We start from the raw sequence: 20,727 nt of genomic DNA on the forward strand, positions 1-20,727 counted from the left end.
CACTCTAAGGCCCCCTCTCTTGCACTGACTTGGGGGCAGAGGTCTCCGTGGCTTACAGCACTTCTGAGGGGATGCTTTTGCCCCCAGAGTCCTCTTGCGCTTTCATGCACTGCAGAAAAAGGAAACGGCACCCCACATTTGACCACATTTACTAATGAATGCTGTTTCCTCAACAGGGAAGTCCAAAATCATGTTGGTGGGATCTTATTTACAGAAAATATTGATAGACTACCTTTCTTCAGCTCAAGGCAGTTCCCATAAATTTCAGTAAAATATAATGCTAAAAGGAAAACCAACGTAAGAGGAGTCTGCTGGATCAGGCCGGTGGCCCATCTGGCGCAGCATCCTGTTCCATTATGGCAAACCCCCAAGCAGGGCCTGAGTGCCATAGTCCTCTCCCCTCCTGTGGTTTCCAGCAACTGGCATTCAGAGGCACGGCTTCCTCTCCCTGTGGAGACAGAGTCCAGCCCCCGACAGCCCTCTCTGCCTCCGTGGATTCACCTGATCCTCTTTTAAAGCCATCCAGGTTGGTGGCATCACTGCCTCCTGGGTGAGCAAGTCCCATCTCTGCTGGATGAAGAGGGACTTTCCTTCGACTGCCCTGAATCTTCCAGCGTTCGGCTTCATTGGATGTCCACAGGTTCTGGAGTTAGGAGAGAGGGAAGAGAACTTTTCTGCATCCATTTTCTCCATGCCAGCCATCATTTTATAAACTTCTGTCATGTTGCCTCTTCCTTGCCTTTTCTTAAAAATAAAAATAAAAAAGTCTGCAGCAAAGCCGCCAATTCAGCAGCCCAAGGCAGAGTGGATCAGAGCAGCAGCCCCATCAAAGGTGCCCTGACAATGTTTCCCTTCTTTTGAATGGGATAATTACTTTGTTTGCATGTTAAAGTCTTGTTATTCTAATAGCTTCCTAATGCAATTAGCAAGTTTATACTGCATTATGCAAATCTATATATATAGAGGGGAAAAGCAAGTGATGTGAAATCAGCTTCCCTACCATCATGGTGTCATGCTTAATCTGGAATGATTTGGGAGTGAGCTCCACACTTCCTGTTTTTGGCAGGGAGAAATTGCACCTGAGGCTTTGCTAAGCAGAAGGAGCACATTTGACCAAAAAGGGTGATGGATTTTGAGGTGTTGCCAAATAGGCTGGCTGGCTTTTCTTTCTTCTATCATTCACCTCACAAACAGCCTCTATTCATCATCATACATATATTCCCCAGATTTCAACAAAGAGCTTGTTGTCTGTTAACTATCCAGCTGCAGCTGGTGGTTTTTCAGAAATTCTGTGGAAATGACTAGAGTTGGGTCTGCGGTTGTGTGAACGCTTCAGAACTGGCTGACAGCCCATCACCAGGAGTTAAAGGCGGGGCCCCTCAGAGCTCTCCTGTGCCTTTGGCCACCCAGATGGACAGTCCTGCACAGACAGGAACGGGAAATGGCCTGACCTTGGCCCCACGTTCCACATCATAAGTCAATAGGCACTGACAGGGACCCCACTGGCAAAGAGGGGATCAGGAGCTCACTTTAGCCTCCCATTGGAGCCCCATCTGGACTTGCCCCATGCTGGGTGGGCATGGTTGTGGGGAATGGCCTTGTGGGTCAACACAGGACCCATGTTGCACCTCATGAGACCTGCAGGCCAGGCATTCCCCACCTCTGATCTAGCAACACCATGAACCAGGAAAATCATAGAATCATAGAACTATAGAGTTGGAAGGGACCCAGAGGGTCATCTAGTCCTGCCCCCTGCAATGCTGGAATCACAGCTAAAGCTCTTAAAAACCTCCAAGGAAGGACGGTTCATAACCTCCCAAGGGAGACCTGTCCACTTGGACAGCTCTTGCCATCAGAAAGTTCTTCCTGACGCTGAGTCAGAATCTCCTTTCTTGTAACTTGAAGTCATTGGGTTGAGGTACAGATAGGTAGCCGTGTTGGTCTGCCATAGTCAAAATTGTTGGAGTCGGAACTTAACAGGTTAAGTTTGTCCCATGATGCCTCAACATTCTGACGTCAGCTTTAGAAGCTGGGAGGAGTTTTCTGCTCTCTCTCGGTTGTTGAGAGGAAAGGACGAAGTTTTGCCATGGCTGCAAGGAGTCCTGGAGATTTCTGAGAAATGTCGCAATAAAGAACTGTAAATAGACACGAAAGAAGGCTCTGTGTGTCTGTGGGAAGCAACGTGACAGCTTTGACCGCTGTGTTCACTCTGCTAGCCGTGACCAGAGGAAGCAAGAACGCGCAGCTGAAGGAAGCGTGCCGGGCTGTTGTTAAAAGCTAAGTTGGGTCGTAAACCCATTAGCCGGTCACGGTTGATTAAAAACATTCACAGGTTATGGACATAAATCACCGCTTGTAAAGCTGTCGCTGGGGCTGCTGGAATGCTTTGAAGTTCTGCGTTCGGAAGCAGTGGCGCTGACGGAAGCGGGGCCTGTGTCTGAGGCAAGCAAGCAACCTGAAAGACGCTGTGCTGAATGCTGCAGTGCTAAAAGCAGCAGGGAATCGTTTCTCCACGGACAGGAGCCAGAAGAGCTTGTGAGTAAAGCTTGTGGGCACCTGGGAAGAACGGGAGACTATGGACAGAAAGCCTGTTGAAAAAAAAGGCTGCTTAGAGCTGAGAGCTGTGCCTAGCGTTTGAAGGCAAGCTGATGTCGATGCCTGAGACAGCTTTGAGTCCTGCCTGAAGTGGTGAGGCAGTCGATCTCAGCTGGGAGCTGACCTGCTAGACCGGGAGCTGGAGAGCGGCTGTTTGTTTACGTGAGTACGCTGGGCCCCGGGGGAAGATGGCAGATGGCCAGGAGGTGATTCAAGCTCCGTTTGAACAGCTTGAGGAACTCACCGCCCAAGCGTGGAATACATGGGCAAGATGGGTGAGAGCGTGGTTTATAGCCACGGAGGTTTGGGACATTTCCCAGAGGGAACCAGTGCAACTGGTGGACAGAGATGCAGGAAAGCTGCAGTCTGCTTCTCTGGAGGAGAAAATGCAGAGAGAGAAAGCTGACAGAGCTGAGATCTGCATGTTGCGAGCTAGCGTACACGCTAAGCTGTTGCCGTGTTTGGAAGGCATTGAGTCAGCCTGTGAAGCCTGGAAGGTGCTGAGGAGTTTGTGTCAAAGCTCAGCAGGTGGCCAGGAGCAGGAGGATGCCGAGGGCTCAGCCAGAAGCCCTGAATCTACAGCCTCACGGAGTGCTGTTGGAAGTGTTGGGGGGGCAGAGAAGCCCAAAAGCCAGTTTGGAAAAGTTTCCACTGCGTATGCTGAGAGAAAGTGCTGTTTCAGCGGGGGCGGAGCTGATGTCCCGGAAGCTGTGCTAGCTGAGAGCTCACCCCAGTACTTTTCCACTCGGAGGTGCTACGTGTGTAATTCTCCAGAACATCTGCGAAGAAATTGCCCCCACCGGAGCAAGGAGGCAAGGCAGGATGTTGTCAAGGTCAACTCACATGGGAACCAGTCGGGTTACCATGGAAACCAGCCTGGGAAAGGAGCCAGGCGTGCAACTGAGTCTGGTGGACGTGACGGAGACCAGGGGAAGATTTATCAAATAACTGCTAGTATGGCATTGTTTGAGAACAGCTGTGAGAAAGGCTCAATGTTTTGTTTTGTGATAGACTCAGCAGCTAATTGCAACTTGATTCCAGAGACCCCTGCTGTCGAGATGTGGAATTGCAGAGCAGTTACGCTCGGAAAAACAGTTCAGTTTGCAAATGGACAGAGAAATAATGTCACTAACGTTGTAAATGTGTTCTTTTCTGTTTTGCAGGAAACGTTGGAGTGTTGTACTGTCCCAGGGATACAGCACTGTCTTTTGTCTGTGCCTTATTTGTTAAAGAAGGGGTTTAAGGTTTGCTTCGAGGATAATGCCTGCACAATCTCCAAAGGAGGGAGGATACTTGCCAAGGTTAAAAAGGGGCAGAATGATCTCTTCATTCTTAAGACGCCTCTGGAGGGTGAGGGGAAAGTTGGAAAAGCACAAGCCTTACGTGCTACAGTTCCCACACATGTGTCATGTGCTCATGTTTGGCATGCAAGGACAGCTCATAGTTCTTTAGAAGAACTACAGACGCTACCTGAGGTCGCCAAAGGTTGTCACATTGTCGAATGTGGATGTGTCATAGATTGTGAAGCATGTAGACAAGCAAAGGTGAAAGGGTGCAGTTACCCAAAGGTGGAGAGGGTACACACCAAACCCTTTGAAATGGTTCACATAGATCTGTTGGGTCCCATAAAGGAACCAAGTCTGGGAGGGTCAAGGTTTCTGCTGACGATGCAGGATAACTTTACGCAGAACACCTGGAATCACGGCCTCAAATCTAAGGAAGAGGCAGCACAACTGATCAAAAGTTGGGTAGAGGAAGTGGAACTAAGGTTTTCCACCAAAGTGCAAGCTGTCACAAGTGACAGAGGAGCTGAGTTTACAGGATCTGCTTTGCAGAGGTTCTTTCACAAGAAAGGGATACATCACACAGTGACTTCACCCAATCAGAGGGGGTGGGCTGAGCTAAGATGTGAAGCTCTGGTTAAGACTGCAAAGGTGTTGCTGACAGATTCTGGGTTGCCACCAAAGTTTTGGCTGGAGGCAATCAAGTATGTAAGCTTCACCTGGAATCGCACCTACAATTCAATGGTAGGTGACACACCATTTGGTTTGTTGCATGGCAGGAAACCCCAGATTCATTTTTTGCGCAAGTTTGGGTCTCAATCATCTGTGCCGGTGCCTGAGGCTTTGCAAGGGCCAGATGGATCCAAGTTCCGGAAAATGATCTTCTGTGGGTATGAGCCAGCAGCACGTGCATGGAGGTTTGCTTTCCCTTCAGGTGATCAGAGTAAGTTGCTGATCAGCAAACACGCTGAGTTCTATGAACAGGATGTAAAGTCAAAGACTCCTGTTGGGCGGGATGTTCTCTCAGAATGTCTTTTTGATTCAGAGCAGGAAGATGCTGGGGAGGAAGAAGAAGAGGCTGAGTCTGCTGATGACGACCAGGTCACAGACCAAGGTCTGGAGCAGGGTGGGGCATCTCCACAAGTTGTTAAAAGGGAGGTCAAGAGTGAGCCTAGTCCTCCGGTGAGTGTAAGGGAGAAGATTCGAAGTCGTTATAAGTCAGAGGGGGAATCCCGGGATGCAGAGGACACACCTGCTGGTGATGTTGTGTCAAGGGAAACATCTGAGTTTGTGCCCAGACGGTCTAGTCGCACAACGAAGGGTGTTCCACCTGAAAGATATCAGGCCACTGGTGCGTGGGTTAGTTTCGCACAGTGTGAACCTGAGAGTTATGTGGTAAGTCCACAGGTTTTGTCAGAATGTGACGCAAGAGGGGGTGTTGGAGTCGGAACTTAACAGGTTAAGTTTGTCCCATGATGCCTCAACATTCTGACGTCAGCTTTAGAAGCTGGGAGGAGTTTTCTGCTCTCTCTCGGTTGTTGAGAGGAAAGGACGAAGTTTTGCCATGGCTGCAAGGAGTCCTGGAGATTTCTGAGAAATGTCGCAATAAAGAACTGTAAATAGACACGAAAGAAGGCTCTGTGTGTCTGTGGGAAGCAACGTGACAGCTTTGACCGCTGTGTTCACTCTGCTAGCCGTGACCAGAGGAAGCAAGAACGCGCAGCTGAAGGAAGCGTGCCGGGCTGTTGTTAAAAGCTAAGTTGGGTCGTAAACCCATTAGCCGGTCACGGTTGATTAAAAACATTCACAAAAATAACAAAATTCCTTCCAGTAGCACCTTAAAGACCAACTAAGTTAGTTCTTGGTATGAGCTTTCGCGTGCATGCACACTTCTTCAGATACACTGAAACAGAAGTTGCCAGATCCTTCTATATAGTGAGAAGGTGGGGAGGGGTATTACTCAGAAGGGTGGTGGGAATGAGAGATTGGCAGATAGCTGAGATGAGCCTGTTGACGACTCTTAATGACTGCAATAGGTCTTACAGGAAAAGGCAAGGGGTGCGAAGGTGAAGAATGGCTTAGTCATGTATAATGAGATAAGAATCCAATGTCCTTGTTCAAACCAGGTCTCTCCATGGTTTTAAGTTTGGTAATGAGTTGCAATTCAGCAGCTTCTCTTTGCAGTCTATTTCTGAAATTCCTTTGTAGTAAAACAGCTACTTTGAGATCTTGTATACAAGCTAACTTGGGAACAACAGCTAACTGCTTTCCTAGAAATAAGTGGGGGCTTGTTGGTCCCTAGGAGGCCAAGTTGCTGACCTAGATGGGGCCTCTTTGGCCTGTTTGCATGGATTTGGGACTATCTGTTGGAGTGTTTAAACTGCACTTCCACAGATGTTCAACCTATGTGTAAAAGGTCACAAGGGAACCAGACCCAGATCTTCAAATATCTGAAGGGCCGTCCCATGGAAGATGGAGCCAGCTTGTGTTCTGCTGCTCCAAAGGGGAGGGACCGGAACCTATGGATTCAAATGACAAGAAAGGAGGTTCTGCCTCAACATCAGGGAGAATTTTTCGATGGCAAGAATTGTTCAGCAGTGAAACTCCCTTGGAAGGTGGTGGATTCTCCTTCCTTGGAGGTTTTGAAGTAGAGATCGTACGGGCATCTGTCTTGGATCATTTAGCTGTGATTCCTGCATTGCAGGGGATTGGACTGGATGACCCTTTGGGGTCTACAACTGGGGTCTCTGACCTGCCCCTGAAATTCCCCATCACCCTGAGAACTGGGACACATCTACCACAGCAACAAGCAAGGAAACAGTAGCAGCCAAGACCTGAATTTGCCCAGCAGGATTCAAAACAGAGCCTGTCTGCTGTGAGTGGATTCAGGGTAAAGCCCTTTTCTCCACATCCTGGCTAGGACCAGCAGGGGGTCAGCCTATGGTAGCCCTTAGGATGGGGCCTAAGTGCTGTGCAGGGGCCCTGCCCTCTCTTTGCCCCCAAGCAAGGGGCCTTTCCAGCCCACCACCCCCATCATAAGGCCTGATCCAGGTCTTATGTTCTTACGTTGTATGCTGTGTCTTGATTCCTCATAGCAGATCGGCGAGGCAAGTCCGCTGGGTTCTTTCTCCTATATGTATCCCCTGCACCCAGCATCCCGGGGTGCACAGCCAGTTGGGGTCACATCCTGCACATCCCCAGTTGCTGGGGAGGAGCAGCCATGGGTGGCTTGCAAACCCCCCTTCCAGGGGCACCTGCCTTCAGTCCTGAGCTTGCCTGAGTCCTTGCAGGGGAATCATAGAATCATATGGAGCACAGGCCGGGAGCCACGCTCAGGTCGCCTGCCTCCTTGGAAGACACCCAGCACCCTCCAGGCTAGGCTGGTTTTTAGTGCTGGGTGCTGATGGCCGAACTCTTTCCCTTCCCCTTTTGCTGCTGAAGGAGACAAAGGCCAGCCAGCAGAGGGCGCTGCTGCACCACGGATACTGAGGACATGGCGGTGGTTTGGGGACACGCTGCCATAATCAGTGTGAGCTCTTTGCCTGGCTTCAAATGACTGCTGAGCTGCACCGAGTTAATAATTTTGTACCTTTCTCAGGTTGAGAAGAGACAGAAATGAGAGAAGCTGCCTGACTGCGATGCTCTCCTGCCCCCCTGCAGTCTTTATGCCTTTTAAACATCTTGTTTCCCTCCCTGGCAGCGTGTGCGTTGCCTGTGGTTGGCGGGGTGCTCACTAGCCCCTCCTGTGGCCCCCCTGAAAGGTCCCCTCATCCCCCCACAGTTGAGCTCATCCATCTGTCTCAGGAGACAATGGGAGAGTGAGCCTTTGGGGGTGAAATTAAACCGCTGGAGAGTTTCTGTGTCTGCTGTGTCTCTGACTTGGGAAGGTCATGTTTTGTTGCCTCTGGGGCAAATGAAGGCGTCCCGTGTTGCTGCTTCCGATGCACAATGGCTTTTCTTTGCACTCCTCCCAGTGGTCATTCCTCCTCTGGTCACTGCTGTGAATGTACTGACTACCTGTCTGTCTCCAGGCGCTGCGGTCGTCTGCAAGGGATTTCCACATGGCGGGGTTGATGTTACCAGCCTTCATGTCACATTTGCAGGAATCCCAGCTAAAGCATCCCTGACAAGCATAGGCGCCGACTCCATGGGGCTTGAGGGGGCTTGAGCCCCCTCAAAAAAATTTTTGGGGGGGCTCAGCCCCCCCAATAATCTCGGGCGCCCTTGCCGCCGTCCCCCGCCTCCTCCCCACCTGCTCCCTCCCCAGCCAGCCAGCCAGCCGCGCGCCCTAGCTGGAGAGCCCCAGCCGTCCCCCGCGAGAACAGGGGAATCCCCGGGGGCGGGGGCTTCTGCCTCTAGCCCCAGGTTTCCCGCATATCAGCTGTTCCGGAGCTGATTAATAGGCAGCAGCACGCTCTCCCCTATTCGCTCACGAGGGGGCGGCGCCACTTTATTTGCATATTCATGAGCTTATTTGCATATTCATGAGCTTATTTACATTTCACGAGCTTTCCGGGCCCCCCCAATATTTTTTATAAGTCCGCGTCCCTGCTGACAAGTTGCCATCCAACCTCTGCTTAAAAACCTTCCGTGAAGGAAAGCCTGGATCTGCTTGAATAACGGTTATGTGGAGGTTGGGCTGTCTCTAGGCCTTATTCAGGAGTGACTCTGATTTGTTTGTAGAGCAATGGATGAGCCAAGAAGCCTCCCTCCTGGTTTGCTTGGGGGGACGGACGGGTGCAGCTACCCACCTGCGCAGCTATCCCAGAAGCCAGAACAGCAAGAGGGATTGATCCCTCTTGCTGTTCTGGCTTCTGAGATTCAGAATATTTTTTTTCTTGTTTTCCTGCTCCAAAAATTAGGTGCGTCTTGTGGTCTGGTGCCTCTTATAGAGTGAAAAATATGGTAGGTAAAATTACCTGGACCTCCAAGAGTGGTTTCCTTTCCCCAAAGACTGCGCCTCCCTCCCAGCCAGGCGGGAGTCAGGTGACCCTGGAGGCTTGGCATTTGCCCTGAGGAAAGTGGCAAGCTTGGATGGGGGGAGCCTGGTCTGGATAACCTTTTGGTTGCAGGTGATTCCTCAGGAGGCTTGAGGATGCCTCTTGGCTGCACAGGCTCCCCAAGTCTCCTTCTCCTGCTGCCTCCCCCCTCCCTTCCCTGCTGCCATTAATTTAGGAAAGTTTTTAATGTTGGAAGTTTTATTGTGTTTTTATATTTTGCTGGAAGCTGACCAGAATGCCTGGGGCAACCTAGTCAGATGGATGGCATTTATTATTATTATTATTAGATTTGGGAGTTGAGCCAACAGTCACAAGGCCTTTGGAGACCTTTCCCTGACCTTGAACTGACCGGACTATAAATGGCCTGGCAGCCATTTGACCATCTCTTTGGTGTGAAAGTGCTCTTCTGTGGACTGGGCCACTTTCTGTCTATTTGGGGAGAGCCCCGTAAATGTTTACAGCAGAGAGGAAATGGGAGCAATGGGCTTCAGGAGGAGGAAGAGAGTGTGTTTGCTTTTGCCTTCAGCCTCTTTCCAAAGGGGCGTGGACCCTGCTCAGGCGCTGCAGCCCTGAAATCTCCTGCTCCGTGGGGAGTTGGGGGCACGTGCAGTGCGATCCTCAGCATGTCTACTTGGAAGTAAGATGAAGTGTGCACAGGACTGCAGTGTGCAAAAGCTACAGAGGCCAATGGAGGAAGCCTTTTGACTGCAAAAGGGTTGATCATTCTGCCAAGGAGCAGGAGCTGAGCATTTGCACAGGGGGATGGGAGGTCATAAATCTCTGCTATACTGTACTAAGGTTTGGTTTCCTCTCTGAAATGGTTGTTCCTTCTCCCTGAATCTCCATAAGATTTGCCATTATACGATGAGTGAGCTTCTAATTGCTCTTGAGAAAGGCTCATAATGCCCCAAAAGCACCTGAGATTTTTATAAGAGTGGAAAAATATATTTTAAAGATGTAAACGATTTTAAGATGATGGGATAAAAGTAAAGTTACCAGATTTTTTTCAATGAATCCGGGGACACTTTTCAACTTCAATGGATTTTGTATGGGGACTGATTTGTAAATCTGGGGACTGTCCCTGGGAAACGGGGACATCTGGTAACCTTAGGATAAAGAGCACAGAGCGATTAAGGCTAACAACGGTGTGTGGCTGGCTCTTAGTTCAGTGCCCAGCCCTTGTTCCCTCTGGGTGGATGGGGCTGCTCCCCCACAATGCCTTGCTCCATGTGCCTGGCTGGCAGAAGTGTGGTGCTCACTAGGTCATGGCAGCAAATCTCACAGTGGCAAGGAGTTCCCTGGTTCACCAGTGACCTAACCCTCATGCAGATAGCAGCACAGCCTCATTCTCTCTCTCTGCCACCCCAACCTCTCCCTGCTTTGATCCTTGTCTCTTGCGATGCTTAGGTAGGAAGGGAAAGGTATAAATTCAATTAAAAAATAAATTGTTTTCTCCTGCTGTGGAGGGCAGGACTCGAATCAATGGCTTCATGTTATAAGAAAGGAGATTCCAACTAAACATTAGGAAAAACTTTCTGACAGTAAGAGCTGTGGAACCGTCTCCCTCGGGAGGCTGTGGACTCTCCTTCCTTGGAGGTTTTTAAACAGAGCTTGGGTGGCCGTCTGTGAGGGATTCCTCACCTGTGATTCCTGCATTGCAGAGGTTGGACTAGATGGCTGTCAGGAACCCTTCCAACTCTACAGTTCTATTATTCCACCTGCAGAGGTCTTCTAGGATCTCAGTTCTTTCTAGGAAGCCAAATAAGTCATTGGAAGGAGGGAGATGAGCGGAAGAGGCTTTCCATCGACACCCCGTTATGAACCACAGTGGGGCACTGAGCAGCCTCCCTTGTGGCAATTCTCTCACTGTCTGCCTCCCACTGAAGCTTCCTTTGGAGCAGAGGCCCCGTGACTTGCTCCAAGGTGGGCTTGGGGCCACGACAGGGGCTGGGATCCAGCAGGCACTGGCCATCTTGGCCTGGTGGGCAGGTGGCTCCTCAGCCTTCCCTATTCCCCTTGTGGCTCAGAATGTGAGACAAGCCCTGCTGGATCAGGCCAGGGACCCGTCTTGTCCGGCATCGTCTTCTCGCCCTGGCCAGCCAGATGCCCATTTGGGGAACTCACAAGAGCGGCCCTCTTCCCTCCTGCAGATTCCAGCAACTGGACTCTGAAGCACGGCGGCCAAGGCAGAGGAGAGCCCTGCTGGCTAGGAGCCATGGAGAGCCCTCTCCTCTGTGAATGTGTCCAGTCCTCTTTTAAAGCTGACCAGGTTGGTGGCCATCACTGCCTCTTGTGGAAGTGAGTTCCATAGTTTAACTGTGCGCTGCATAAAGAAGGATTTTGTGCAGTAAGTACATGTAAAGAAGAAGCCTAACCCCTCAACTCAGAGGTTTCCTGACCCCTCCGTAGGGGCTAGAAGGACTTTTCCTCTGGCAGGAGAGAAGGTGTTGTTCCTCCTTGCAGGGGCTCCTAGGTCTGTGAAGCCTTTTGCTTTGCAAGGACCTGTCTGCCGCTTGCTTGTGCAGCGCTTCCTGGGGAGGGTGAGCAAGGAGACTCAGCCGTCTTTAGCCTGAGCCCCAGGGACTCCCCTCCACAAGAGAGAGGAACACCCTGGAGCTTCCCTTGCCCCACTTAGGAGAAAGCCCCCCCCCGTGTTTCCCGCTGTCTTTGGGGTGCCACAGAGAGCAGGCAGGGTCTCTTCGGAGCTGCTTTACCCAACGTCTGGTTCCCATGGCAACTGCTGCCTCGAAAGAAGAGAGGCCCTGCCATGTTTTGCCGGGGCTGCTGACAGAGTGGGGTGGGGGGCTTCAGGCCTGGCATTTTTAGCTCCTCTTCCCCCCTCTAAGTTGCTCAGAGCTCCTCCTTAGGCCCTGGACACCCCAGAGCACCTAGCCTGTGGGAAGGCAAAATGGCCCAGTGGGAAGACGCCAAGTGGAGCTGTGAGGGGATGGCTTCTTCACTTCAACCCCAACATTTGATGATCCAAGGTAGACTCTCTCTGACTGTGGAAGCTCTATTTAGCCATCTCAGCACCAGCCACTGTGCAAACCCTCCATTCCCATGAATCTGTCTCATCCCTGTCCACTTGCTCCTCACCAAAGGCCTCGTAGTTTGCTGGAAGAGGCAAAGCAGAGAAAATCTTCCTGGTGCCAAAGGCACAATAATGCCTGCTTCACAAACAATCCCTCTCTGCAAATCTCTGGGAAGGTGGTGGACTCTCCTTCACTGGAGGTTTATAAACCTGTCAGAGCATTCCACCTCCGCAATTCTATGATTCTATGAATATGTGAAAAGTATTGCAAGGAGGAGGTCACTCACACAGAGAAAGTAGCACCCGGGGGGAGGGGGAGAGAGAGAGAGAGAGAGACCCTTCCTCGTGGCAAAAGAACATAAGCAAAGCCTGCTGGATCAGACCCATGGCCCATGCATCACACCATCCAGTTCTCATAGTGGCCAACCAGATGCCCATTGTGGGAAACCTGCAAGCAGGATCTGAGCACAAAAGGCCTCTCCCCCCCCTGCAATTTCTAGGCCCATTGCTGCCTCCGACCAGTGGAGGCAGAGCATAGCCACTGTGGCCAGTAGCCCCTGACAGCCCTCTCCTCCATGAAGAGAGCTGCCACCCAGTGTGGTCCCCACCTGTTTTGGCTGAGGTGGCCTTCCTGCCCTTCCAATGTGGGGCAGGCTGAGGCGGCTTGGCAGAAGGCGAAGAAGGCTGCCCCAGAGTCCAGCTCGCATGCGAGAGAGTTCCTGTCGTCTCTCCTCCACCCCTTGCACTGAGAGGTGCCTTCCGCTCCCGCTGTGGCCACGGCCGGCAGTGATGAAAACGTACTTGGTACTTGGACCATCACAAGAGGGGGAGTCCTGGCAGCCCCTCTATCAGTAGCCACGGAGACCTCCTCCTCTCCCTCTCCCGGCTCCTGGCTCTCCAGCCCAGCTGCTCCTTCCCACACATGAGGGGAATGGATTAATCCTCTGAGCCAGCCTGGCATTGTGAGGGCAGCAGCCAGTAGAAGGGGCACCAGCCTCTCTCTTTCTCCCCACAACTAACCAGCTGCCACCCCTGGCAAGTAAAGAGGGAAGGAGGAGGAAGAGGAGGTGCCCTGCTCAGAGATCTCTGAGCAGAGCAGCAAATCTCAACAAAACAGGTTTATAGCAAAACAGAAGATGAGGGCAGGAGGTGGCATTGACATCCAAATATATTTAATAGAATCACAGAACTGAGGAGTCAGAAGGAACCCCAAGGGTCATCTAGTCCAAAGCCCCGGGAGAGAGGCAACTCAGGGCCAAGGCAGCTGCTCTGCCCACCAACCCCCTCGGCCACGAAGGCGCCCCTTGCAGGACTCAGGGGGAGGCCAAAGGATCTCCTGCAAGTTCACATCTCTCTCTCTCTCTCTCTCTCTCTCTCTCTCTCTCTCTCCATGGGCTTAGCCAGGATTTATTTTAGGGGGCATAGGGGGCAGGACACCCTCCTGCCAACATCCTCTGCGCCATCCCATGGCGCTCAATGTGTTAAAAAGAACAGAAAATAGTAATGGGCTGACTTGAAATGTCCACTTCAAAACAATTGGTGTGTCCTAGGTAGGCTGACTCAGCTGGAGTTAGAACAAGTCAATTTCATGTAAACAGGCACTCAAAAATGACCAGGGGAAAAAATCCCAGTTTCCCCATCCGTTTGCAATCTGTACAAAAGCATGATTTGGGTTGTTGCTTCTTGCTTTTCTGGGGCAAGTGGCTTTCCTGATGCCAAAGAGCTGCCTGTGCTGGGGATGCTGCTTCCGAAGGGTGACCAGCCTGTCTCTGGATTTGCCAGTTGCCTCCATCAGCAGCTGGGTCAGTGCCTGGTGATGCTCTCTCTCAAGAACTGCTGAATTCAGTCATGTAGAGAATTTTGGGGAAATGCAGAATCCATTCATTCCAATATTTGCACCCAGCCTCTTCCAGGGCAGCTGACGTAAAGCAAGCAAAACATAAAATCAATTCTTTAGAAAACACTTTCTGATGCCTTCTCTTCCTCTGGGGAGAGGCTGAAGCTTAGTCGATTTGTAGAGTTGGAAGGGGCCCTGAAGGTCCTCTAGGGCACTCTAATCCTGCTTGTGGGTTTCCCATGGGGGCCTCTGGCTGAGCACTGTGGGAACAGGATGCTGGACCAGGGGGTCCACTGGCCTGATCCAGCTGGAGGCCCCTCTTGCATTCTTAGCTCTGGAGAAAACCATTTCTGTTTTCTCCCGAGAGGCAAATGAGTGGGGAGTCTCCCTCCCTGCCTTCATCCAGTTGCTCTTGGTGGTCTCTGGGTCTCTTCTGACTGCAAAGCTGGAGCCCCCAGGAGAGAGCGGGATCGCTTTGCCTCCTGCAGATCTAAGCAGATGACCCAGAGGCTTCTGAAGCCTGTAGGAGTCCCTTGTCAGGTGCCCAATAGCCTGGAAAATTATGGGAGGCGGTTAATTACCTGCAGTCAATGCAAGGAGGTTGTGCCTCATCATTGGTGTGTTTTGCTGCACAACATTATGCCCCCCTACAAAGCTGCCAGACTCTTCTTTCTGCTCCTGCTCTTCGCCTTCACCTTCCTGGGAGGTGTCACTTGCTCCTGCACCTCCTCCCTCCCTCCCCTGATTGGTTTCTATCCCCTGTGCTCCACTGAAATTGCCCTCAGGCAAATAACTGAGGGTCTCTTAACTATAAGGTCTGAAGGCTTCCCTCCAGTCCTCACCCACCTTGACTTTTCCAACACTTTGAATACCATTGGACACTTTCTCCTGACACAAGGCTATCAGAAGACCACAGCTGCCCAATCAGGCCAAAGCCCCATCTCCACCTTGTTCCCACATAGCCAAGCAGGAAACCCCAAAGCAGGACCCAAGTGCCACAGCCCTCTTCTCTGCACTCTTGTGCTACCCAGCATCTGTTTGCTAAGAGCCTGATTAGGGGAGCTTTAAACTAAATCCTGAGGTGGAGGGAGACAATATTACAGATGACAGGCGGAACACTTGATACTGGGGAGAATAGCTTCATGGATGCACAGGAAACAAGTAATGCTCCAGAAACCTGCTAAAGGGCTGGAAACTACAAGTAGGAATCAGCTGAAGGGCATGACTCATGGTTTCAGTTGTCTCTACACAAATGCACAGACTATGGGAAACAAGCAAGACAAATTGGAGCTCTTAATACAGAGTGGCAAATATGACCTAATAGGCATTACGGAAACCTGGTGGTATGAGACTTGTGTCTGGAATGTAGAAATTGAGGGGTATAATCTGTTCAAAGGGAATAGACTAAACAGGGAAGATTATATGTAATGGTTGTTGTCAGGGGTTCAGGAGCAGAGGCGAGGGCAAGGGAGGAAACAGAGAGCGAGGGGGAGGAGGCAGAAGAAAGGATGAGTGACGACGACGACCCGAGATCTCCGAGTCTGTCCAGTGAATCAGAAGATTCACAAAGAGGAGCACCAGTGGCAAGGGCAAGGGGGGAGACTAGGGGGACACCCCAGGAAGAAAGAGCCAGAGGGGACTCAGAGGGGAGCAGTTGGAGATCGGGACCTACGTCACCGCCAGAGAGTAGGGAAGAGGAAGAGCGCCTGGGAACTAGCGCTGGCAGCTCACAACAGGAGGGAGGGCACGAGTCAGGAGTGGCCACACCTTCATCGGGGAGCGAAGTGACGGTTAGACGGAAAGTGGAAGGTTGGGCGCGCGCGCCAAGTTCAAATGCACAGGAAGGTGGCGCAGTAGGCAGCCCGGAAAGAGAGCCAGGTCCTAAAGCCCGGCGCAAGGAGACAGGGGAGTCAGGGGGGTCAGCGTCAGAAGAATCCCGGAAGGGAGAGACCCAGGGGGGCAGAGGGACCCAGAGGAGAACTGTCAGGCGGAAAAGGTGGAGCAGGGCTAGGATATTAAGTTGGTGCGCAAGGGGCGGAGACTCAGAAGGAGCTTCGCCGACCTAAGCATAAGGCGTAGGGTTGCACGCAGCAGCTCAAGAATGGAGACTGTAACTCAATAAAGACTTTTAATCAACAACCGCTGGCTAGCGTGATCCTCTGTGAGCTAGGATCTGGAAGTAACCCTGACAGTAAGCTCCTTCACTTCAAATTGTGGACATCCACGACCTCGCGGAGAGGAGGGAAAGCGGGTGCCTACAAGAAAGCTCACGAACGGTAGACAATATGACAGCCGAACAGCAAATAACGGAACTCAGAGACGCGGTTTCACGACTGACTGCCGAGGCGGTGGCGTCCAGGAAGAGAGAGGAGGACGCAGCGGCCGCCTACAGGGATCTCCAGGTCAGGTTGGACGTGCTTACGAAGCAGGGGCAACAGACACCCAAATCAGAGGGGATTGGGTTGGGGAGACGCACAAGCAGTCTGGTCTCGCACTTCGATGGGAATTTGCAACAGTACCCCAATTTTAGAGCAGACGTAATGTGTGCACTACAACTACTGCACAAAGACTTTAGAGATGAACAAGAGAAAGTGGGGTTCATCATGTCCCATTTGCATGGAGACGCTAAAGCATGGCTGCGCAATTTGTGGAGGGATAAGGATCCTGCGCTCCAAAATGCGGACGCCTTTATTAAAGCGATGGATGGCTGTTTTTTATCAAGCATTGACGTGGATCTTGCCCGAAGGGAGGTGCACGGACTAAGACAAGGGAGGGCCAGCGTACGGCAATATCATGCCCGCTTTTTCGCTTTGGTCAGTGCCCTGGAATGGGACAGAGATTCGGCTCCCGTCAGAGACCTTTTTTGGGAGGGCTTGAACAGCTCGGTGAAAGATGAGATTGCGAGGGGGGAGAGACCCCGGACCACGCAGGAGATCGTTCAGAGGGCGCTGGCGGTGGGAGTGCGGCTGGAAGAACGTCCGTGGTGCAGGGACGAAGGGCGCAGCGGGCGCGAACCAGCCAGGGGCTCCTCCTTCCTTCCCAGAGAAGCAGCGCGTGCGCAATCCACGCCCCCAACAGGGGGAGGGGTGGAACCGATGGAGGTTGGGAGTGCAAGGGCTCAGTCAGCAGCCAGAGCCCTAGCACCGGCAGCAGTGAAAGCGAAGCCTCCTAGAGGGAACAGGAAGTGTTACATCTGCGAGGATCCAGGCCATTTGGCGAAAGAGTGTCCCCGGAGGCTCCACAAGCACACTGCAGCCTCAGCAATGGTGACTGCAGCAACGCAGCAAGGAGAACCACAGCAGGGAAACGACGATGTCTGGCTGGAAGAGGAGGCACTGGGGCCCAGCCAGACGTGTCAGTGAAGCAGTCCCCAGAGATTTTACCGCCCATGGACCCCCTCCCGCCCAAGCCAGTAGTGAGGCTCACCGCATCGCTCCAGCTACCCAATGGAATCACCATGGACGTGCCAATCACCGTCGACTCGGGAAGCAATGCAGACTTCATAGGGCAGGACTTTGTCGACCGGCACGCTATACAGTTGCTGCCTGCCGCGCTGCCACTGCAGGTTGTCACGGTGGATGGCAGGGAGCTGTTAGGGGGGCAAGTGGTGAAGCAGACGCCACCTATGGTGCTGCGGCTTGGAAATCACAAGGAGATTATCAGCTTCAACGTCACTCAACTCTCAGACACGCCTATTGTATTGGGCATGAGTTGGCTGGACAAGCACAGCCCGGCGCTGGCTTGGTACCAGAGGCAGCTGACCTTCGGTTCTTCCTTTTGTGCTGAACACTGCATCATGCCCCGGCAGGAAGGGGAGCAAGAGGAGTCACAGCTGCTGCTCGGCACGCTGCAAGCGATTCCCCACAAGTACGCAGAATTTTTGGAGGTTTTCTGCGAGAAGGAGGCAGACAAGCTACCCCCCCACAGACCATATGACTGCAAGATTGACCTGCTGCCGGGGGCGGCGCTGCCCAAAGGGAAGCTGTATTCCATGTCTGAAGACGAACTGCAGGAACTCAAGGAGTTCATTGATCATAATTTGAAACGCGGTTTCATCCGAGAGTCCCAGGCAGCGGGGGGCAGTCCTGTATTCTTTGTGAAGAAGCGAGACACGCCCCAGAAAAGGCTCGTGGTGGACTACCGCATTTTGAACAGTGTCACCAAGCCGTCGGACTTCCCCATGCCCCGAATCGACGACCTCCTCGCGAAAGTACGCAAGGGCAGCGTGTTCACCAAGTTGGACCTGCGAGGGGCGTACAACCTGATTCGCATGCGGGAAGGAGATGAGTGGAAGACAGCCATGTTCACACCCCTGGGCACCTACGAATATAGAGTTATGCCTTTTGGATTGCAAAATGGCTCCCACGTTTTTCAAGCTTTCATGCATCACGTGTTGGCGGGGCTCCTCTACAAGACGTGCGTCTGTTTCTTGGATGACATCCTGATCTTTTCGGAATCGCAGCAGGAGCATGACAGACACGTCAGGGAAGTGCTGAGCAGGCTCCAGCAACATAGGCTTTACGCCAAGCTGGAGAAGTGCCAATTCGACGTGACGGAGGTGGATTTCCTGGGATACAGGTTGTCTGACAAGGGGCTCGCCATGGACAGCGCCAAGGTTCGAGCGGTGTTGGATTGGAAAAGCCCACGCAACCGGAAGGAGGTCCAACGATTTGTCGGCTTCGCGAACTTCTATCGCAAGTTCATCAAAGGCTTCGCTATGCAGACTGCAGCCATTACAGACACGCTCAGTTCCAAGAAAAAGAAGTTCATCTGGACAGCGCAGGCGGAGCAGTCCTTTCAGGCACTCAAGCGTCTTTTCGCCTCGGAGGAACAGCTGCTTCATGTCGATCCTAGCAGGCCGATGAGAGTTGAAACAGACGCCTCGGACAGGGCCGTCGGAGCAGTCCTGCTGCAGAAGGACCCGCAGGGGGTTTGGAGGCCCGGAGCGTTTTACTCCAGGAAGCTCAGCAAGTCCGAACAGAATTACACCATCTGGGACAGGGAGTTGCTGGCTATTCATGCAGCGTTCAAAGCATGGAGGCACTTCCTGATTGGAGCCAAGCACACGGTGCAGGTCTGCACGGACCACAAGAATCTGGAGCACTGGCGCACGGCACAGTTCCTGAACCAGAGGCAGATACGTTGGGCTGAGTTCTTTGCGAATTTCGACTTCCGAATAGAGTATGTCCCGGGGGACACCAACATCATGGCGGACGCGCTATCCCGTAAGCCACAGTATCTGGAGGACGCCACGCCAGCGGCCGCCATGCACATCTTCGCGCCAACAGTGTGGGCGTGCGCTGCGGCGACAGTGGACCTGGAGGCGGTGCGATGAGCGTTGCAGAATGACTCTTTCGCGCAAGCAAAGATGGCTGAGATGCGAAGGGGCACGGCAGCGACCAACGGGTTCCAGCTGAGAGATGGATTGCTCATCCGCAAAGGGGCCATCTACGTGCCGGGAGACGAACTTCGCGCCAAGGTACTGCATCAGCTGCACGACGCGCCCACTGCCGGGCACTTTGGCAAGGAGAAGACGGTGGAATTAGTCGCCAGGGATTTCTGGTGGCCCGGAATGAGAGGGGAGGTCGCGGACTACGTGGCGAGGTGCGACACCTGCCAGAGGGCCAAACCAGTGCACAGACCGCCGGCCGGACTGTTGGAACCGCTGCAAACTCCGGTCGAGCCATGGGAGAGAGTCGCCCTGGACTTCGTCACGGATCTGCCCAGCTCGAGGGGCAAGACGGCCGTGCTGGTGGTGGTGGACTTGTTCTCCAAGATGGCGCATTTCATCCCGTGTGCGAAGGTGGCCACGGCGGAACAAACCGCCAAACTGTTCATAGACCACGTGTTCAAGGTTCACGGTCTGCCACGGTCTATTCTGTCCGACCGCGGGCGGCAGTTCATCTCGAACTTCTGGCAGAAGCTGATGGGCTTCCTAAACGTCAAGATCAACCTGGCGTCGGCGAGACACCCGCAGACCAACGGGCAAGCGGAGCGGGTCAATGCCATCATGCAGCAGTACCTGAGATGCTATGCGAATCAACAGCCTGCGACGTGGGTGGATTACCTGCCGCTCGCCGAGTTCGCCTACAACAACACGAAGCACGTGTCCACGGGGGTCACGCCGTTCTTCGCCAACAACGGGAGGCACCCCAGAACCTTCCCGGGACTGGAAAGACTGGTGGAGGGGGAGCCGCAGACAGCAGATGCGTTCGCGTCGGAGTTGCAAGAGGTTCACGATCAGCTGCGGCGGCACCTGGAGCTGGCCAAACACGCATACAAGGTGCAGGCAGACAAACACAGAAGGGTTGGCGAAGAGATCCAGGTGGGAGACTGGGTCTGGTTAGCAGCCCACGCAGTGCCGGCCAGGTCGTTGGCCAAGAAGAAACTAGGGCATAAGCAACTGGGGCCCTACCAAGTCGAAGAGCAGGTCAACCCGGTGGCTTTCAGGCTGGCGCTTCCGGAGGGTTCCAGAATGCATCCGGTGTTCCACAGATCGGTGCTCACTCCCTACAAGGCACCGCACAGGTTTCAGGAACCCGGCACGGCGCCGAGTCCGCTCCGAGAGGGAACCAGGCAACGGGGAGTGGCACAGGAGGTGCGCCTCAACGAAGGCACGGAGATTTTGGACTCCAGATGGGGGGAAGAGGGGGTAGAATACCTTCTCGCTAAGGAGGGCACCCCGGCCAATGCCAACAGCTGGGTGCCGGGCTACGCTCTAGATGAACCTCTGCTCAAGGAAGAGTTTCATGCCCTCTTTCCCCATAGGCCAATGCCGGCGGACTTTTTCGACGACTGGCTTTTCACGCCCACGCTTTCAGCCAGCACGTTCCGGGGGTTCGACTCGGATGAGGAACCGACACGAGACGCCCGTTCCCCGGAGGGGTCACCCTCGGGATCTGCCTCAGAACCCTCGTATTGGTGGGATGATCGACCAGAGGAGCAGTGGCGCAGGAAGTGGCTGGAGGGTCCAGGACGAGC

The sequence above is a fragment of the Podarcis vaucheri genome (genome assembly GCF_965113315.1).
Source record: "Podarcis vaucheri genome assembly, chromosome: 1".
Taxonomy (NCBI): Eukaryota; Metazoa; Chordata; class Lepidosauria; order Squamata; family Lacertidae; genus Podarcis; species Podarcis vaucheri.